At 41.4% G+C, this 19490-nt stretch overlaps 1 protein-coding gene across 6 annotated transcripts in view; it reads left to right on the top strand.

Moving 5' to 3' along the window:
- The window catches only part of LOC147017089 (leucine-rich repeat and immunoglobulin-like domain-containing nogo receptor-interacting protein 1-B), a 259391-nt gene that overhangs the window by 69337 nt on the left and 170564 nt on the right, over window positions 1-19490 (top strand). Inside the window, exons 1-2 of one of the 6 annotated variants that reach the window (XM_085846457.1) lie at window positions 2920-3024; window positions 10733-11001. The exons of 3 other annotated variants lie outside the window; for them this stretch is intronic. The gene's annotated coding sequence lies outside the window, so the exon portion shown is untranslated. Of the gene's footprint in view, window positions 1-2919; window positions 3025-10732; window positions 11002-19490 lie in introns of those variants that run through there. 2 more of the 6 variants (XM_085846458.1, XM_085846456.1) reach the window with 2 other exon arrangements.

The raw sequence follows: 19490 nt of genomic DNA, 5'->3' as shown, positions 1-19490 counted from the left end.
TGGAGTTTGCAAAAGGGCATGTGAAAGATTGAGATCTTGAGGCAAAAGATTATGTGTTCTGGTGAGACGAAAATTGAACTCTGGTGTGATTGCAAAATGCTACATCTGGCAGAAACCGAGCACAGCTCATCACCCATCTAACACAATCCCTACCATGAAGCATGGTTACAGCAGCATCTTGCTATGGGGATGCTTTTCAGCTGCAGAGACTGGGAGACTTTTCAGTATAGAGGGAACAATTAATGGAGCCAAATACGGATGGACCCTTCTATTGCCAGGCGATATGTTCCTGAAAAATGCCATAAATGTTGGGGCAATTTTTTTTTTAACATGGTCTTGGCTAATGGAAGAGCGATTACACAGAACAAATCAGGACAACATAACATAGGGAACAGCAGGAGAAAGGGGAAACACCAACAGCAGGGCAGAGGAAGAAAGTAGGTGGAGACAGACAAACAAGGGATGCAGGTAATGATGAGGGGTAAGGGAGAACACAAAGGTTGGACAATATAGATAAATAATAAGCAAAATTGTGTTTAACCATTTTGTGATTTTGTCAATGGCTGAGGATAGAGAAGAGGCTGCTTACTGTCTGTCAGAAGGATGAGAGATGTCATAGCAGAGAGTAGAGTCATCAGCAAAGAGATAAAGAGGATTTTCCATGGAGTCAGTGAGATCATTGAGGAAGATTAAGAATAATATGGGGCCTAGAACACTGCCTTGGGGTACTCCAGCCTTGGCAGGGAGAGGAGATGAAAGGGTTCTGCTGAGAGCCAGACGTTGTCCACGAGAAAGGAAGAAGCCAGCAATCCATGAGTGGAATTGACGTTGGATTCCAGAGGCAGACAGTTAGGAGAGAAAAGCAGGATGCCAGCTGTGTCAAAAGCTTGAGATATTTCCAGAGAGACAGCCATGATCTCGTTTCTGATATCGAGGGCCTCCACCATTAATGGGAGAATTGAAGCAGCATGTCCAAGGTGGAGTGACCAGGTCTGACACCAAATTGGTGGTCTGAGAATATGTTGTTGCAGAAAAGGAAGGATATAATATCAACTGTGATGATGGATTCCATGACCTTGCTGATGATTGTAAGCATAGCAATCTAATTGGCACACTTTGATGTTGGCTGATTTCCAATTTCCAATTTCCCAGGTGGACTTAGGAGACCATTCATTAAGTGTTAAAAGCAAAACAAAACCGTGAATGTAGAAGCAGGTCACACTTTTTGACCTGCAAATACAAAGGGTCTGTGAATATCTAATAGCGGTGTCCAACTGTGCAGGCAAATCCTTGAGAAGAACCTGCTTCAGAGTGCAAAAGACCAACTTGACAGAGCTTGAGCAAATCCGCAAGGAAGAATGGAAGAAAATCCACAAATCCAGATCGGCAAAGCTGATACAGACATACCAAAGAAGACTCGAAGCTATAATCACTGCCATAGGCGCTTCTACAAAGTATTGACTCAGCCGGATGAATACTTATTGACACAAGACATTTCAGCTTTACATTTTCAATAAATTTGTAAAAATTTCTAAAAACTTGTTTTCACTTTGTCATTATGGGGTAATTTGTGTAGATTGGTAACAAAAAATTTAAATGTAATCCATTTTAAATTCAGGCTGTAACACAACAAAATGTGACAAAAGCCGAGGGGTGTGAATACTTTCTGAAGGCACTGTACATATTGTGTCCATTAAAGATCTTGTACAAATTTGAATTTTTATATCTTTTGATGCACACATGATAGAAACAAACTGTGAATGGCATATTAAGGCATAATTTATCCCGTTTTGTTATCGTAAATATTGTTATTGCTGTTATTAAATCCACAAATTTATCTCGGTTTCTTGACGAGTTGACATTTTCTGATTTTTCCTGAATGGCAGCATGAGGTGGTGGATGTTAAAATCCCACGTGTTTTTTGTGAAGCGTAGATGGGCAATCGATTGCACCCTGGACAGATTACAAATTCCTGTCCGAACTACTGCTGGGAAGGCAATGGCAAACTACCCAGTATAACCCTTGCCAAGAAACTGCTTCTGCATTACTGAACCTGCCTTTTGGCAGAACACCAGAATACATGAATCTAAAAAGAAGAGAATTTCTATCCTCTCACCAATTGTTTTTTTCCCTTGAGCTGCGGCAGCCTGGATGGATCGCGGAAGCACGTGGATACGTCTCGCCAAACTTTCCAGGCCTGTCGCCAATTAGTGGCACCAATAACGAGGTGGCTCCAATAATGTATTCATTTGGCAACAAAGAACTGTGGTCCATGTGGGTTTCAAAACAGCCAAATTGCTTGGACTTGAGGACAGCCCGTGCCTTTGGCTCATGGCTGACATTCTGGGTCTCTGTTTATCTTGACGTTGCTTTGGAGACAACTGCGTAATGGTGTGATCTTTTATGTGATATTTCTCCCACTGACATCAATAACTACCACGGTCAACTATGATGGCCATGCCTCCCCAAGGGGCGGCTGTGCAAGCTCACCTTCTCCTCTCCTCACCTCTCCTTCACCAGAACTCCTCACCTGGTTGTCCATTGTTATTCTTCATAAAAAGCGCTTGCTTATCATTGGTGATAAATTCTATCAAACGAGTATATTATTAGCTTCTATGAAAGCAGCGGATGTGGTGAATATCAGTTCTTTGTTTGGATCTGATTTTCTGCATTTGGAAGCTTTTCGTGCATGCAATTGGGGAAGTGCCTTTTGCTCATGGTGTGAACCGGTTGCAATTAAATATTGTCATGACTTAACTCTCAACCATTTACTTTTATTTTATTTTTCCAATTTTTTTTTGTGTGCAAATACCACTCTGAATTGCAAAATCGAAGAATTTGTCTAGTACATTGGTCAGTCGATTTTGTTTGTCTGTCTGGCTGTCTCTCTGTCTGTCTATCAACTACAGGTCACAATTTTAAACCGATCTTCACAAAACTTCACCAAATGGTAGAGTTTGTCGGAAGGAGAAAGCCTATTTTTGAGGTCAAAAGGTCAACATCGATCAAAGATCAACAACTCAGGTGAGATTTCTGAAATCCTCAATTTTCATCCGATCGACTTTAAATTTGAAGAGGATTTATGTTTCAGGTCACTGAATTCAACAAGCCAATTATTTTTGAGGTCAACATGGACCAAAAGGTCAACATTGGCCCAAGGTCAACAACGAAGGTGGTATTTCTAAAATCCTCAGTTTTCTTCCGATTGACTTGAAATTTGATGAGGATTTGCACATCAGGTCACTGAATTCAACGACCAATTATTGTTGAGGTCAAATTTGTTTTTTAGATTTTCCAAGTATCGTGCTCTGCACAACATCTTCTTGTTTCTTTCTTTTTCTGTATTCTCAAATAATTGTCATTTATTTTATTTTTTGACCTCTTCTAACTGCACAGTAATCCATCCTGCTTGCATTGTTTCCCATTCTCGTTTTTCATTGTGAACCAAACTCTTCCCTCCACCACCATATACTTTCTTTTTCCCTATCCTCATCCCCTCCTCCCCCAACCTACCTTCTCCCTCACAGCAATTTCAGTAGAAGTGCTTACTTGGCAAAAGGCCCGGAATGACCTTTCATCTGAAGCACAATTATGTCATTGTCACAAAACACCTTTGGTCATTCTTAGCCTGGGAGTTCACTGGATGTTTGAAAGAATCTTTGTTCATACTTCATCTGTTAGTCCACAGGACGTCTGAAAACCCCTTTGGTCAAACTAGGTTAGGTAGTTCACAGGATCTCTGAAAACCCCATTGGTCATGGTAGGCCTGGTGGTTCCCAGAGCGTCTGAAAACCTCTGGTTATCCAGTAGTCTTCGTGGTCTACAGCATGTCCACTTTTCTTGATGTACTTTGAGCCATTGTTAAGCTTCGAGAAAATGGGAAATGCTTGTGAAGCACGAAAGTAGTGCAGAATCAGCAAAAGGCCCTCATTGCGTCGCTAGTGGTTTCAAAGAAACTGCAGCTTGGATTTTTTTAACACGTAAAGAGAACCATATGAATCCGTTAAGAATATCCATTAAATGGAGTTGATATTCCCATGATGGGAACGGATCAAACAACATAATAACCATGCAATGAAATAATGTCACCAGCTCGTTTCATCAGCTGCCATTACAATCACCCAGTGCATTTAAATCATTGATACTTCCAAAATCATTTGCAATAAACTCAGCAGTGCTTCAGGCAGTGCATGCTACTAATGCCTGGTGTGTCTTTGTATGGACCACAAAGCAGGATGGTTCAGTGTGAGAATGTAGTGAGGGTAATATATATATATATATATATATATATATATATATATATATATATATATATATATATATATATATATATATATATATATATACACACATACATGTAGTCGCTCAGAACAATACACATAATTAAAACTATGCGTAAGTACTTAAAAGGGAAAGCACAAGGAAATGTGACGCAGGAGGAGACTATTTGAGCCTTTGGTCCATCATGCCTGCATTTCACCAACCCCAGATTAAACAAGGAAATATAGACATAAAATGTCATAGCCCCCATTGTTTTAGTAATTTTGCTGTATGGAGTTAATGGGATAGGCCATATTTATTTACATCTAAAATGGCCACCAGTATACCAGTTGGCCATCGTTAATCAGATCACAAAATAAAGTGAGGGGCACGTTTATGCCATCATGCACTGAGGTTGCGCCAAGTTTGAACAAAATTAGACTATGCATGTCTGAGAAGTGGTTGGGGACACATTTAAGTAACAAAATTTCCACCAGTCAGCCATCTTGGATCTGATCTCCAAAGAAAAGGACATGCATGTATGTGTAAGCCATCATTCTTTATCTGTATACGAAGTTTGAACATCGGTAAATGCATGTCCGTGAAATGGTTGAGGACATGTTCAACATCGGGTGTTTTTTTTTTTTTTACAACTAAAGTGGCTCGCGTCGTGAAACAAACTGATTTGCATATGTATACAATCATGTGTTGTCCTTTTACCCAGTACAAATACAATCGGTTCATACCTGTCCGAGTTGCGGACGCACATGTTGTGGATGCATGCGTTCATGCACAGACAAAAAAAATGGGACCTCCGTTTCGGACTAAGACCAACAGGGGCTAAAAAATCTCTCTTATCTGTCATCTGTCATCTGTCAAAGCTGTCGAAGCTAACAATGTAATTTCATTCTGGGGGGGGATGAATGGGGATGAGAAAAGTGTGGCAGGTTCAGGGACATCACCATGCTGTTAAAATAATAATAGAACTGCGCATCCTGAAGCCCACCTGGATCAGGAGCAACAGTCACACAAACCCTCGCACAGACTTCCCTCGACCATGATTTATTTTTATTTTTATTTTTTATACCATGAACAAACTTTGGTAGATCACAGGTGATGAAGGTTGTGGTCAAGTTTCATCAAAATTATGTGCGTAGTTTCGGAGAAGAGAGCAAACACCTATTTTGGGTGTTAACCCCCCCTCCCGCCCCCCGAGGTTGTCAGGTCAGGCCATATTAGATCTGTGACTTGCTGCAGGTAACATGTAAACCTGGACTAACCTTTTTGATGGACAGGTTATCAGCGACTAAATCATCTCCCCCACCAGGTTTCCTGGTGAGGAGGGTATATGATTATGGACACCCAGCAGGATTAAAAACAAAACTTGTCAAAGGGCGTAGAAGCTCCTTGTGAGCCAACTGCCATCCATATCTTGTGCCCAACTGTCTGATGACATCCTCCTGCAGAGGGTTACTTTTTTGAGGAGGTTGGTGGCAGGATTTGCACTCCAGCCACCATAAAACTCTTCACTGCACAAAACTTCCAAAAAACGCAAAGAAAAGTGAAAATGCACTCCGGAGGAGTACCTCCTGTGCAGCTACCCTTCACAGGGCAGCTCACAGGATGACGGAATTGGGGAAAAGCCTGCAGGACCCCCTCTCTTTGATGACAGGAGAAAAAACACGGGATAACCTTCCCGGGACAGATTGCGGTAGTGTGTGTCAGGGTGGTGCTGTGGTGTCGTCCACCAGAAGACGGTCTCCTTGGGTTAACCTGAGGTGGTCCCTTCGGGTGGGTGCCTGGAAAGTCCTATCCCTAAGAGAGGATGATCAGCAGTCTCTGTTATCATCTGAGTTCAGGCGTTTTAACATCAGGATTTCAGCACTCTCTGAGGTTCAGAGACCGGATTGTGGCGATATCATGGTGGGGTTAACCCAACTATTGGTCTGGTCGCTCTTATGGTTACCATGCCCAAGGAGTTGCTGTTGCTATGTCCAATACGCTGACTCCAATGATAATTGAGTTAACACTGGTCAACTAGCGTGTTATGAGACTAAGGATTTGTCACCCCTTGGGTGTCATTTCCCTGGTCTATGATTATTCTCTGACTGAGGTGAGTGATCTCACCATAAAGAACGTATTCTTTGCCACGCTCGAGTCTGTGGTTGATCAGTACCCCAGGTGAGATACTCTTCTAGTCTTGGGGGTTTTCAATGCATTGATTGGAACTGATAAGGATGGTTATGAAACGTTTTGGTTCCCATGGGTCTAGAAATGTGAACTAGAACAGCACTAAGTTAATTGACTTTGCAAGAAGTCATGGACTTAGGGTGGATGGTTCATGGTTTCACCACCCACGGGCTCATTGCTGAACTTGGTATTCCAATGCTGTGGGTGTGGCAAAGGAAATTGACCATGTGCTCGTTGATGGTCACTGGAGGATGATCCAGAACTCTAGGGTATGTAGTCATGCTCAGTTCCTCAATATCAACCAGAGGCTTGTGGTAGCAACTCTGAAGTAGCAACTTAAATCAGGGAGAATGGTACCATCACAGCCTAGGCTGGATTTTGGCAAGCTCAAGGACGAGAGGGTCGTTGAGGAGTTTGTGAACAAGCTGAGTGGGGATTTAGGGGGTTTGGATGCTTTGGGGAATCCTGAAAATTTGTGGAGTGTTTGGAGACCACCATCCTTGATGTTGCCGGTGGATGTCATGGAACTCACCAGAGGGTGAAGAAGAATTTTGTCCTTCAAGGGAAACTGGATACCATTGACCAGAGTCATGGGGCCAGGCTTAATGGCAGAGCTGAGCTGTTCAGGGAGTTGAGGCATAAAACTGTACATGTGCTGAGGATGGACAAGCAGGTCTATATGCGAAGAATCTGTGAGAGGGTAGATCATCACCTTTGGTCAAGTGATTCTCCTCCTGCTTGCAAGTGATTTCACAAATTGCATTCCTCCAATACTGCAGTTAGAGCGGAGGGTGGTAGGATCTTGACAGAGGCGTCCGAAGTGAAGGCTCGCTTGGCCGGTTACTTTGAGTGGCTGTACCAGGCTGATCCACCAGCTTTTGAGTTAGATGTCAGGGTTGTTACTCTTCCTATTGCTGACCCTCCAATCAACTATGATACACCTTCTTTTGTGGAAACACAGGCTGCGGTAAACCGGTTGAAATGGAGTAAAGCTCCTGGGATCTGTGGCATCCATGCTGAACTTCTCAAGGCTGGTGGAAATGCTGCACTTGTGTCGTTGCATTCAGTTCTGTCCTCTGCCTGGAACACAGGCGTCATCCCCACTAGCTGGAAGAGGGGCCTTGTTGTGCCTTTCTGGAAAGGGAAGTGTGATTGCCAGGACTGCAACAACTATCGAGAGGTGATGCTGCTGTCAGTGCCAGGCAATGTCTTTGCTTGGATAATTCTTGACTGTGTTCACCACCATCTGCTTGAGCACCAGCATCCAGAACAGTCAAGCTCCACACGAAAGGGTCAACAATTGAATGTCTCCTTGTCCTTCAGTTCCTCACCGAATGCAGACGAGAGTTTCAGCAGGGGCTACTTGCAGCCTTTGTTGATCTCTGTGAAGTGTTTGATTCAGTGAATTGGGATGCCCTCTGGATGATTTTTGGTCTTCGTAGGGTGCCACCAAAACTGATAGATCTGATGTCTATACTTTACTCTGGTACTGAGAGTGCTGTGAGGTGTGGAGATACCATCTCCAAATTATTTCCAGTTGTTGCTGGAGTTCATCAGGGGTGTGTACTGGCCCTCACACTTTTCAGCGCTTTTATGGACTGGATTCTGGGGAAGATGTCAGAGAGATCAGGCTGCGGTTCATCATTTGGGAATGTCAAGATTTCTGACCTTGATTTCACAGATTATGCAGTCATCTTTGCAGAAACTCTGGATATCCTTCTGTGGGCCCTCAAGGTGCTGAATCAGGAGTTGGAGCCACTGGGATTATGGGTTTCTTGGGTCAAAACTAAGATCCAGTCTTTCACTGACATCTTGGATGTTGCAATCTTGTCTGTGTCAAGGTCGGTGAATCTCTCCTTGACCTCCAACATCCTCACCACAAACAGGTAGTGATTTTTATGTCTCTTCTTGTTGTGACCCAGAGGTCAATAGATGTTGGGTCTGGCCTGGGCAGTCATGGAGTCACTGTATCATGGAGTGTGGTGCTGTTGGTTCCTGTGCAGGAGGGTGAAAGTCTGAGTTTTCAGGTCATTGGTGCTTCCATTCTTGCTCTATAGATGTGAGACTTGGACTCTGACCAGGGATCTGAGACAGCGACTTGATTCCTTTGGTACCTGGTCTCTTCAGAAAATCCTTGGCTATCGTTGGTCGGACATTGTGTCCAACAAGCCGTTGCTGAGAGAGACTCAAATTAGATTTGTTTCCTGCATTGTCTATGAGTGTCAGTTGCGGCTATATGGACACGTGGCTCATTTTCCTAACACTGATCCTGCTCATCAGATTCTCGCAGTGAGAAAGCATCGTGAATGGAAGAGGCCAATGGGCTCACCATGTGCCTCGTGGTTGCAGCAGGTTGATCAGCATCTCAAGGATATGGGGATGGGCCAGGTTGTGGTCAAGTTTCATTGAAATTGTGTATGTATGGATGCCCTTAATGAGGGCAAATTTTGATGCGATCAATATTCCTTAGTTCGACATCAGATGTGAAGCTTTTGGCCAAGTTTGATCAAAATTGTTTTGATTCAAGCGATAATGACTGAAGTGTTTGTAGACACACTCACTCACTCACTCACCTACGGACACTGCTTGATCGCATAAGCTCACCAGACTAAATTCCAGGTGAGCTAAAATCCCCAAAAAATAAAAAAAATTGTTTTTTGTTTTTGTGTTTATTGAAGGTGATTTTTGGGTGAAGAATGCACAACACCAACCACACTATCTCTTGAAGAGACCCTCTCACAGTCATCACAATCAGCACAGATGTACACAAGCAACTATCCATACTCACCCTACGTACAATTTCTGCCAATAACCCTCTACCCTTCCATCTCCAATGCTTCTTGGGGTGTTACTGGGGCAGCTGCCTTCCCTTCACCTCCCCTCATGCTGCCTTCCCCTCTTATCACACTGCCTTCCCTTCCACTCATGCTGCCTTTCCTTTCCCCATCCCTCCTCGCAGTATTCCATGATGCATTATGCAATTACTGCTTAATTTTCAGGTTAATCAGATGAAAATTGATAATTTTTCAGAGGAAATTTAATGATTTTAGAAGTTTGACCTTGAGTTCATCTTTCTCCTTTTGAGCTCAAAAATAGTTGATTTCCCAATTCAGTAATGCACTTTGAAATTGCTGTTTAATTTTCAAGTCAATCGGATGAAAATGGACGATTTTTCAGACAAAAATTGATGATTTTAGAAATTTAACCTCAAGATGACCTTTGACTTTTGATCTCAAAATCAATAGGCTTCTCAGTTGAGACTACTTCTACACCTTGGTAAAGTTTCATGATGATCAGTTTAGAATTGTGACCTGTATGCGAGAGACAAATAGACAGAATAACAAAGTTGACTGACCAATACACTTGAAAAATCTTCGATTTTGCAAGTAATAGATTAAAAAAATTAGGGTTATATATATATATATATATATATACACATATATACACAGTAGATACCTTTTAATTTTTTTTTTTTAAAGAAAAATGGTGCATCCAACCAAAAAGGTAAATTTGATCGACTGTATTGAAGCCTTGTAGGTTTATACGAGTATACTGACTATTGTTGCCTCATTGACTATGACTGGTGAGGCCAGATTGTATTTGAGCCCAACAAGTGCCATCTGCCAGATGGACACATTGTGTTATGTCCAACAGTGGTAATCAGGAAGCATCGCTCTTGTTATTAAGCAGTCGGGGGAATGTATTAATGGAAATACTGAAATTCTCCTAACTTAGACCAATGATGGCATCCTGTCTTCAAACCCAGAAGGGCATTTATCAGTTCATCAATGCTAAGTTAAAAACTGTCACCAAGCAGATGAAAAGTGAAGCTACCAACCTGGTTCCAACTTTATTGGAGCTCGTCAGGGAAACATATCGCTGTTTCATCCACTTAGTGACTTTTGAAGCCTTTTTTGCTTACATACTGGCTATTGGTGCCCACTAACTGCATAATATATTTGAATCATGTATTCTCTTCTAATAATCATATACAACTCAGATAATCACTCAAATGAACCATACACGACTAATGTACGCACATATGAATAATACACCTGTCTAGGATTCGTATATGTACTCATGGATAAGGTAAGATTCCTGTACTCACTCATAACCGATGTTGGGGTGTTGATCAAAAACTGCACATTTTTAATGCTCGTGCATATAAACGTTGTTAGTGATCATTCACAAATGCGGGACATGCCGTGTTGTGTCCTCTCCTCTGAACATCGCAGTTTGCATGCTACGCATGGGTTAAACAGTCTCCGTGCTTCGCTTCCAGGCACCCAGGTTTGAGCGCATTGCGCGCAGCCCGGTCTCTGACGTCGGGATCTCTGTCCGGCCCCTCTCGCTCTCTCCAAGACTCGAGCCCAGCCTTCCGCGTCTCTCCCGCCTGCACTTTACAGCGGCTGTCTCGGATTCTCGGGCAATCACCCTCGACGGTTCGGCAGGTAGACTTCCAGTGGCGGCCCCGGTTGCGACTCGCGGAGGTCAATATGCGCCGATGACAGACATTTCTCAGCAGAAACTGTGCAGGTCTGAGTTATTTGAGTGAGTATTTACGTGATTTGTTTGTTGTCGTGAAAACATATGAGGATGTTTTGTTGAAGTGATGCAACTTTGCTAGCTTTTCAGTCATTTAGACCAATCGCTGATCCTGTCGGCAAGGCAACGTGTGACGGTGTGTGAGACCTGAAGGGTGGCATCGATCTCCCCCTTGCCCTGGAACGCGCGTTCTCGAGCAGCGCATGTTCCGCAGGGATGATGTAGCTGGAACGCCACTGTCTGGCTCAGAGGTCATCACCTCGTTCTACCTCGGGGAGCACTGACTGCAGCTCGAGAGGAGGGGTCCACTGTTCCTACGAAACAGATATGTCTCTCGAAAGGTTACCGGCACCTGGAGAACTTTATATGTAGACAGGTGTTCAAAAAAATAAAAACACATGGAGGGGGTGTTTTGATTCCAGCTGGAGCGATTGCAGGTGGTCAGGATTGACAAAGGTTCCACTTTAACCTGCGGGTGAACGAGAGGCAAGCCCGCTTAAAATAAAATGTACAACGCACAATTAGTGCTATAATCATTAAATAATTAGAAAATCAAATGTAAATCTCACAAACACCGGCTTCTTTACTAATCGAGAGAATTTCAGGGATGTGGAAAGCCCGTCATTGGGCCATGGTTTTAATTGCGGAAAGGAGAAGTGTGAGGGGGAGGAGAGAGGGTCGATGGTGAAATTTTGGGGGCTGCGAATATGCTCATTTAAATATCACAAAATACAGTATATGAAATCTACAAACCACATGGTTTTCAGTGTAAGTATCAAAATGATCCAGATAAATTGTTCCAGAAGCATGGCCATGATTTAGCGCCATTTATCCAGTTAATGGTCGCTACCAATGCTGTGGTCTTGTCTGCTCTGAGTGCAGCATGCTCTCACAAGAGTTTCATCGACTCCCTCGAAACAAGGTGAATGTTTGAATTTTCTTTGTTGAAAGCATCTTTGAGCTTTATGTAGTTCAGAATTAAAAATAGCCACCAAGACCATCAATACTTCACATTGTGACATTTCCATTCATATTCACCTGACTCACACTGGGTAGTCAAAAGCTATTGTGGATTTCAGTTTTTTTTTTTTTTTTTTTTTAAGTTTCAGACCCTTTTATCACCAGCAAGCAAAATTTGTCTTTTTATCTGCCTGGAAACCTCAGGGTAGTTGGACAGAGACAATCTACAAATTCAGCAACAAAGGATTATCCGCTCTACCTCTGGTGCTCATATAATGAGGAAAGGTATGAAGGATATTATTGATAGGTTGTGGGAAACGGTTTATTGGATCTGCAAAAGTCAAGGCTCATGAAAAAGCTGAAAGATTGAGGGTGGTGGGTCCACAGGCTAAATTAGGGGTGCAGTGTGGAGGAGTTGCGGGTCAGGGGTGGGGATGCGTAAACAGGCAGACAAAAACACAGAGATGATTTGAGTTTCCGAAACACCATCAACTATTGGGGAAGGTTTGAGAGAATGACTGATGGGGTGTCCGTGTGTTCACAAAGTGCTTCAATCATTTCCCTGGATTTCAGCACAGAGGGAGTGGTTACAAAGATGGAAATGGTTGTGGCGGAGGGGAGAGGTGGGGGATCATGTAGATTTTTTTTTGTATCCAAAGTCAAGGCTCATGGAAGAGCTACAGCACATAACACATCAGGATGCAACAGAACAAAAGGAACAGTAGGAAGAGATGGGGAAACTCCAACAGCAGTTTGAGGGATAAAATAGAGGGAGACAAATAAGAGATGTTGGTGAAGAATGAGGGGTAGGGGAAAATGCACAGAGTGGGCCAGATGGATACAGAAGCAATTTTCGGAAGGAAAACGGACCAATTTATCTGGATCATTTCGACCCTTTTACTGAAAACCCTGTGGTTTGTAGATTTCTTATATTTGGTCTTAAAAAGATTCACAAAGCATAGTTCCAAAAAAATTGCACCATCAACCCTTCCCTCCCCCTCACTATTCATCCTAAATTTTCCATTTGATGTGTTTCGTGATTTAAATCACTCATGCCGTGACACATAGGTAGGCCTGAAGGTAACTCAAGTCTATCGCTTCGACTGGTGGTTGATGAGGACCTCTTATGATGTGTACCACACATAAGAAAGACCTCGTTTCAAATCTAAGCCAGTGATGAGTCAATGTAGGGAGGTTTTGCTGAGTGGGCTCATCATTGACGGAAATGGCTTCTCTCCAGAGAGCAATTTAACCCCCTCTCCTCCCCCCTCCCTTTTCCCCTCACCATGCAAGGCATAAATAACTCATGTTATTACATTTAATACCAGGCATTGACGCTTGCAAGGAAAATTTCAGCAGACCTAATAAGCTCAAATATAGTTGGAGTATTGATATATAAAATAATATTCTTCACTACACAATGGCATCATGCCAATAAGCAAGTGTTCTCAATATTGCTTTTTCACTCGCGGTGTATTATGTGCCCCGGGAGCCTAATGGTGTGCTTTAAAAAATGTCCCAAAGTGCAACATCTCTTGTCAAAATCGCCAGAACCTGGTGTGAAGTTCATTACACTGGGGAATGTCGATATGACATCGTTCTTTCATCCTCGCTCAGAGATATCCATCAGGAAGCGTTGGCATGACGGGCATCGCTTCAGTCCACGGTACTTTCGAGTCCACATTCCTCTGTTTAATATTAATGACTTATGTGCTGCTACTGTCATTAAGAGCAGTGCAACCCACTGCTAATGAACAAAATCGTTGGGGCTATTCAGGTGGCAGAAAATAATAACACAAACCTGCAATTTATTCAAAAAATCCTCTAATTTGTCCGCAACGATTGCATTGAATTTGAAAATTCCAGTATCAATTCCGGTGAAGTGGTTCCTAAAATCATGAAGCCTCAGCAAAATGCTGTTAGATTTTGTAGCGGTTCTACTGAGAGGGTGTGTTTATGAACTGAAGCCCTTGGAACACCATATGCCATTCAGGGAATGTGAAATACGGCTTTTGAAACCCCGGCTGCCTGGAGTTCGATCCAATCATAATCTGGATAACTGCTTGGCATTACAAACAACCTGCTAGTCTCATGGGGAAAGTCAGAATTATACGCTCCGGGAAGTGAATGTCACAACTGAAGCAATGGTAATTTAGGGGAAAATGGGTATTCAGCAGGAAAATAAAAATTTTAAATGCCTATAAAGCATACTGCTTTAATGAGGAACAACGGTTGTCTTTGGGAAAATAAAAGATCGATAAAACAGTCGAGACGGCGAGGTTTGGTTTTGTTCGTGCTGCAGTAATAAGTGTCGAGGGAGAAGTTGTGCTGGAAGGTACTTAGCCAGGAAATGCAGACTTTCCGATTTGTGGCCAAAGGAACAATGCTCACCTGTTTTTATGGGCCGAGTGTGAATCTACGGACACCAAATACCTGACACTGTTCAAACTGCCAGATAACCCTAGTTACTACTATAATTATAAATTTTATCCCGCTGGAGAATTACTCTCAAATACTTATTGAGCACATTCATAATATTTGTATTTCTTTAGCGCCTTTTGCCTACATTCCGTACAATAATCAGAATGGGTATTAGAGATCTGGCTTTGGCATTTTGACTCATCAAACTTTAATGTGACATTTCTCCGTGTCTAAGGGATTAATTAACAAAGACAATATGAGAAAAAAAATAAATCGATGTTTATCTGATATTAGTGACAATGGACAAATAGCATTTGCCTGAGAAATAGATATACAGTATGTATTTTTAAACATAAAAAAGGGGCATCCAACCCAAAATGTCAATAGATCTCCCCTGCTAATCTATTAATAAACAAGCAAAGCTAGAGCAAATCTGGTCTTGGGCAACATTCCATTCACTTTCCAGCAGACTCCCCCAGGCCAATATATTGGCTATTGGTTGATTGGCATGATGAAGACCACTGTAAAGCGGGTGAAACGTCGCCTGAGACTGGATCTGCCCTTGCTTGCTTTTTACTAAATTAGTAGGGTATGTCAAGTTACTTATTTGGTTGGATGCACCTTTTTTCCTTTAAAAAATATTTAATCCCAACTGCCACAATCTTCGATCATATACATCACTAAATCCTGCTCTGTTCATTTGAGTTGCACTCACTCAATATGCTCGCTGAATACCTGAAAAACATTTATTATGTACAACATTGGCTGATTTGAATATTGTCTTTGTACAAAAAAAAAAAACAACACCAAACAATAGCTCTGTTTAGCATTGTCATTTCCTCAAGGAAATGGATTGGAAAGGAGATGTAATATTAATTTGATTCAGAAGAGCAATTTTATTTCCATGCAGTAGATTGTGACTGGTATACTCTATGCAAATTGTCTTTGTCCATGAAGGCAGCTAAAGCCAAACCCTCCCTTATTCACCACAGCTGTTTGCAACTGGGAATACAAAATTACAGTTCCTTTTACCACTTTGGAGCAAAGTTATCATTAACATTAATGATTACAACACAACATACGAGATCTTCACGACCAGTCGCATCAGATAACCAAGGTGAATTGGTCTACCCGTTTCACCCTTATTAGAGGCATCACCATGACCAGTGTAAATCAGGTCTCATTGGGTGACTGATTTAAAAGAGCAGAAAAAGTACTTGACTTACTGAGCCATTTTTGAATGGTGAGAAACACATTCTTTTGTTAGACAAAAATTTTGTTCTTAGTTTGTTAGACATTAAATGATCGAGCAACCACAGCATTAAAATCAGCAAAACCCACTTGACCATCGACCAACTATAGTTTGTTTTCCCTTTGTGCAGGCAATGCTATGACCTTTTAGTAAAAGTACAGGCCAATTAGCCCATGAAACAGATCAAACTTTGTGAGCAACAACATGGCTGTCCATGAAGCAAGTTTATCATTCATGAGGCTTGTCCAAGGTTTGATGTAGGTGCATTTTGTAATTATTTTGCAGTTAACTAGGTGAAGCATTATCAGTGTGTAAAGCCAAAGGGGATTCTACACAATCCTTGTTTTTCAATCCACTAACAAGGCCTTGCAAGGACATCAACCTTTAGCAGTTTCAACACACCCCTGCTATTAGGAGCTGTTGGCGCAAAGAAAATATGAAGCTATTAAGTAAGGAAGAACCAGAACATTTTTGAGTCCGCAGGTCGTCTTTCCCACTTACCCACTAGGACGTGTTCATTTTAGGTCTGGGATCTCAGAGAGCAATCATTCGTGTCCCATTGACACATCCGGAACCACAAAACCCAAACTCTGCCCCAGAAATGTTTTACATCCAATGCCTCATTAAATCTAGAAATTTGTGGTTATCAGCAGCAAAGAATGTATTGAAGGTTTCTACATAATGCCTTGTTTCTCTGAGGGGCATTCAAAATGTTTTCGAAAAGAAATACTTTGTTGGAGAAAAATGCAATTTTTATTTATTTATTCGTTGTGTCCTTAAATATCAATGCACTTGCTCCATTTGTTGTTTAAGCGGTCAATGGCAATAAAATATAGGTTACGTTTTTGTGGTAGTTCCTTGATCCACCTGCCGAGAAATGTTTTGATGGGTGCTCACCCATTTCAGGGCACTTGCTTTAACATCTTCATCATTTGGAAACTTATTGTCAACCAAATGTTCTTTGAGTGGTCCAAAGATATGAAAACCACAAGGTGACGAGTATGGACTGTATAGTAGATGATTTAGAACTTCTCAACCCATCTCCACTGGAGAAGTATCATGATCACATTTGCTATCAGGGCGACCATTATCGTGTAATAAAGTCATTTCACCGGGGCAGCATACCTGACCTCATCTCGATTAATTGCAGAACAAGTTAATGTAGTACTTTGTTGATTCTCCCATGTTCAAGAAATTCCACATTAATGAAACCATTGAGGTACCAAAATGCTATTGCCATAGGCTTCCTGGCTGTTGGCTAAACCTTTAAATTTTTTTGGTGGGAGTATGAATAATGTCTTCCATTCCATGCTGGCTCATTTTGAACCCGTGGAATTAAATGATCAATCCAAGTTTCATCACATGTGAAAATTGTCTTCAAGTAATCATTTTGCTCCCAATGTTAGCGCTGCAAGAGCTTTGTTGAAATGGCCCCATGAGTTGCCTTTTGATCAAGCACTTGGTTCTTTGGTAGTACTAACCATATTAAATTTAAAGTGATAGTGAAAGATTATTTCCACACTTCGAACACTTACATCCAATTATTCTGCAATTTCACATGCAGTAATTTGGTGATTCTTTAAAAGTAGCTGTTTAACATGTATAATGTTTGCTTGAGTGACAGTAGTTGGTTTCATATGGGAATGTATCATTTCACAAGCATTTTTTTTTAACTCACTGCACCATTTAAACATATTACCGTACTACGTGAAAGACATGCAGCATACAATTTTCAGATGGTCTCCGGTGACTTTCTTTTGGGCTGATGTTCTCCTTCACAAATAGCTAAATGATTCACACTTCTGTTCTGCACAGCACACACCACTACATCAGCTGCTATCTTGGATTTGTTAGAATGCTTTGACTAATGTCGATGTCACTTATTTTTATCATACACTCAAGAAGACATTATCACTGCACAACATTTCAGCATTGAACGACTATTATTTTACCAGCTGGACCCCATGAATGAAAGGAGAACTGATATAGAATGAATCAAAATGTAAATTTACAGTAATCCAGCTTTGGTTTCAAAGAGCATTTCATGCAAAAACTAGAACAGCACTCGGTAGAGTGCATACCTCGGCCAAGCTGAACAGTTTATGTTTTGTATCGCACTAATAGGCCAGATCTGGATCTGGACCTGAACTAAAAATTAATTGGCTTGTTATTATCACCTAACCAACTCATCCACCTAGTTTTGTCATAATTTGTTCACAACTTATTGAAATATCGTACTATGGCATATCGTTTTTGACCCTTTCTCTCAATGGTGAAGAATCACTTGAAGTTAAAAAAATTCTCGTGTCCGGATCCAGATTTGGATCTTCACCAAACTCGATTTGATTCGTCCTTGTCAAACAACCAACCTGTCTACCACGTTTTGCCTGAAACGGTTGATAAAAATTTTTGAGATATCATGCCATATATCGGTTTTAGCCTTACTACTCAATGTTGAAGAATCGCTTTTAAAAATTCTCGGATCCCGATCCTGTTTCAGATCTTCACCAACCTCGAATCAATTCTTCCTTGTCATACACCCAACCTGTCCACAAAATTTCGGCCAAATCCGTCCACAACTTTTTGAGATATCCTACTCACAGACAAACAGACAGACAAGCATGAAAACATAGCTTCCATCCACCTTTGGTGGAAGACATAATAAATAATCCCGATGACAAAGTTATCACTGTCAAATATTATACTACCACTTATCAAAATAAAATGTTCAGATTAAAAAGAAACTTGCAGTGAATGTGTGTGCAATATCTCCCAGTAATGTGATTCAGTATATCTATTGAATAATCTGATCGGATACGAGTGCAGTTTTCATGTGGACACAAGTACAAATTTTACTCAAGCAAAATATAAATTTATTATTGGTGATCATTTTGCTTATATACGGAAAAATACATTTTTAGTGACCGTTTTCCCTGTGGACGATGAGGCTTTGCATAGTTTACCAGTGTGGCAGTGTATGCCTGCCAACAGTAATGAAGAAACTTCCCATGAGGCCTTGTGTGGTTTTCCAACATGATTTTTTTTTTAATAGTGATTAATTTTGGCGAGCAAACCTACACAAATAAAGAAGGAAAAAGTAGGCAACAGTACAATGCAAAAGATAAAGTTGTGAGCTACAGTGAGGCTCCACAACTGACCGACAAAACACAATCTTGATGGAATAGGCCATGCAAAGTTGGTGTGATTTGTTATTAGCCAAAGTTGAACTTAGTCCAAAACGGTGGCTTATCGATTTGGTCTCGATTTTCACGTGCGTGCATGTGTGCGTCTGCAACCATATTTCAGATATGTATGCACCAATTTTATTCATACTTGGTACAAAGACAACATATGATGTATATATACACGTATATGTCAAACTTGGCGTATATAATACATATGCACGTCATTATCTTGCCAAAACGAAGTTTTTGCAAGATATGTTCGTCAGCTTGTATGTTGTTTTTTTGTTTTTTGTTTTGTTTGTTTTTTTGTTTGTCTGTAGTCACGTATCGATCACTCTGCAGAGCACAGTTATCATTGGAAATTATTGTAACTTCGCATATCAGAGGCCTATATAGGTCCTTTTCAGCGCATAAAATTTTCAAGGTCAAAGGTGAAGGTCACTTTGTCGCAAATCAGGGGAGTCGAAGAAACCCTTATTTTTTTGAGTAATTTTGATCGGATCGTCTTCAAACTTCATGGGAATATAGTTCATGATCTGGCGCTCAGCTGATTAATTTTTGGTGGCGATCGGCCTTGACCTTCATGGTTAGCGCTGGAGGTCGAAGTTTTTGACCCCAAGGTCAAATTTTGAAATCTTAGATACCATATCGAGTAATACCTCATATGAAAGCGCTTG

The sequence above is a fragment of the Eptatretus burgeri genome, chromosome 11 (genome assembly GCF_056783735.1).
Source record: "Eptatretus burgeri isolate ZD-2024b chromosome 11, Ebu_testis_v1, whole genome shotgun sequence".
NCBI classification, from domain to species: Eukaryota; Metazoa; Chordata; class Myxini; order Myxiniformes; family Myxinidae; genus Eptatretus; species Eptatretus burgeri.
Note: the sequence above shows the minus strand (reverse complement) of the source record. Positions and strands in the feature narration are given on the sequence as shown.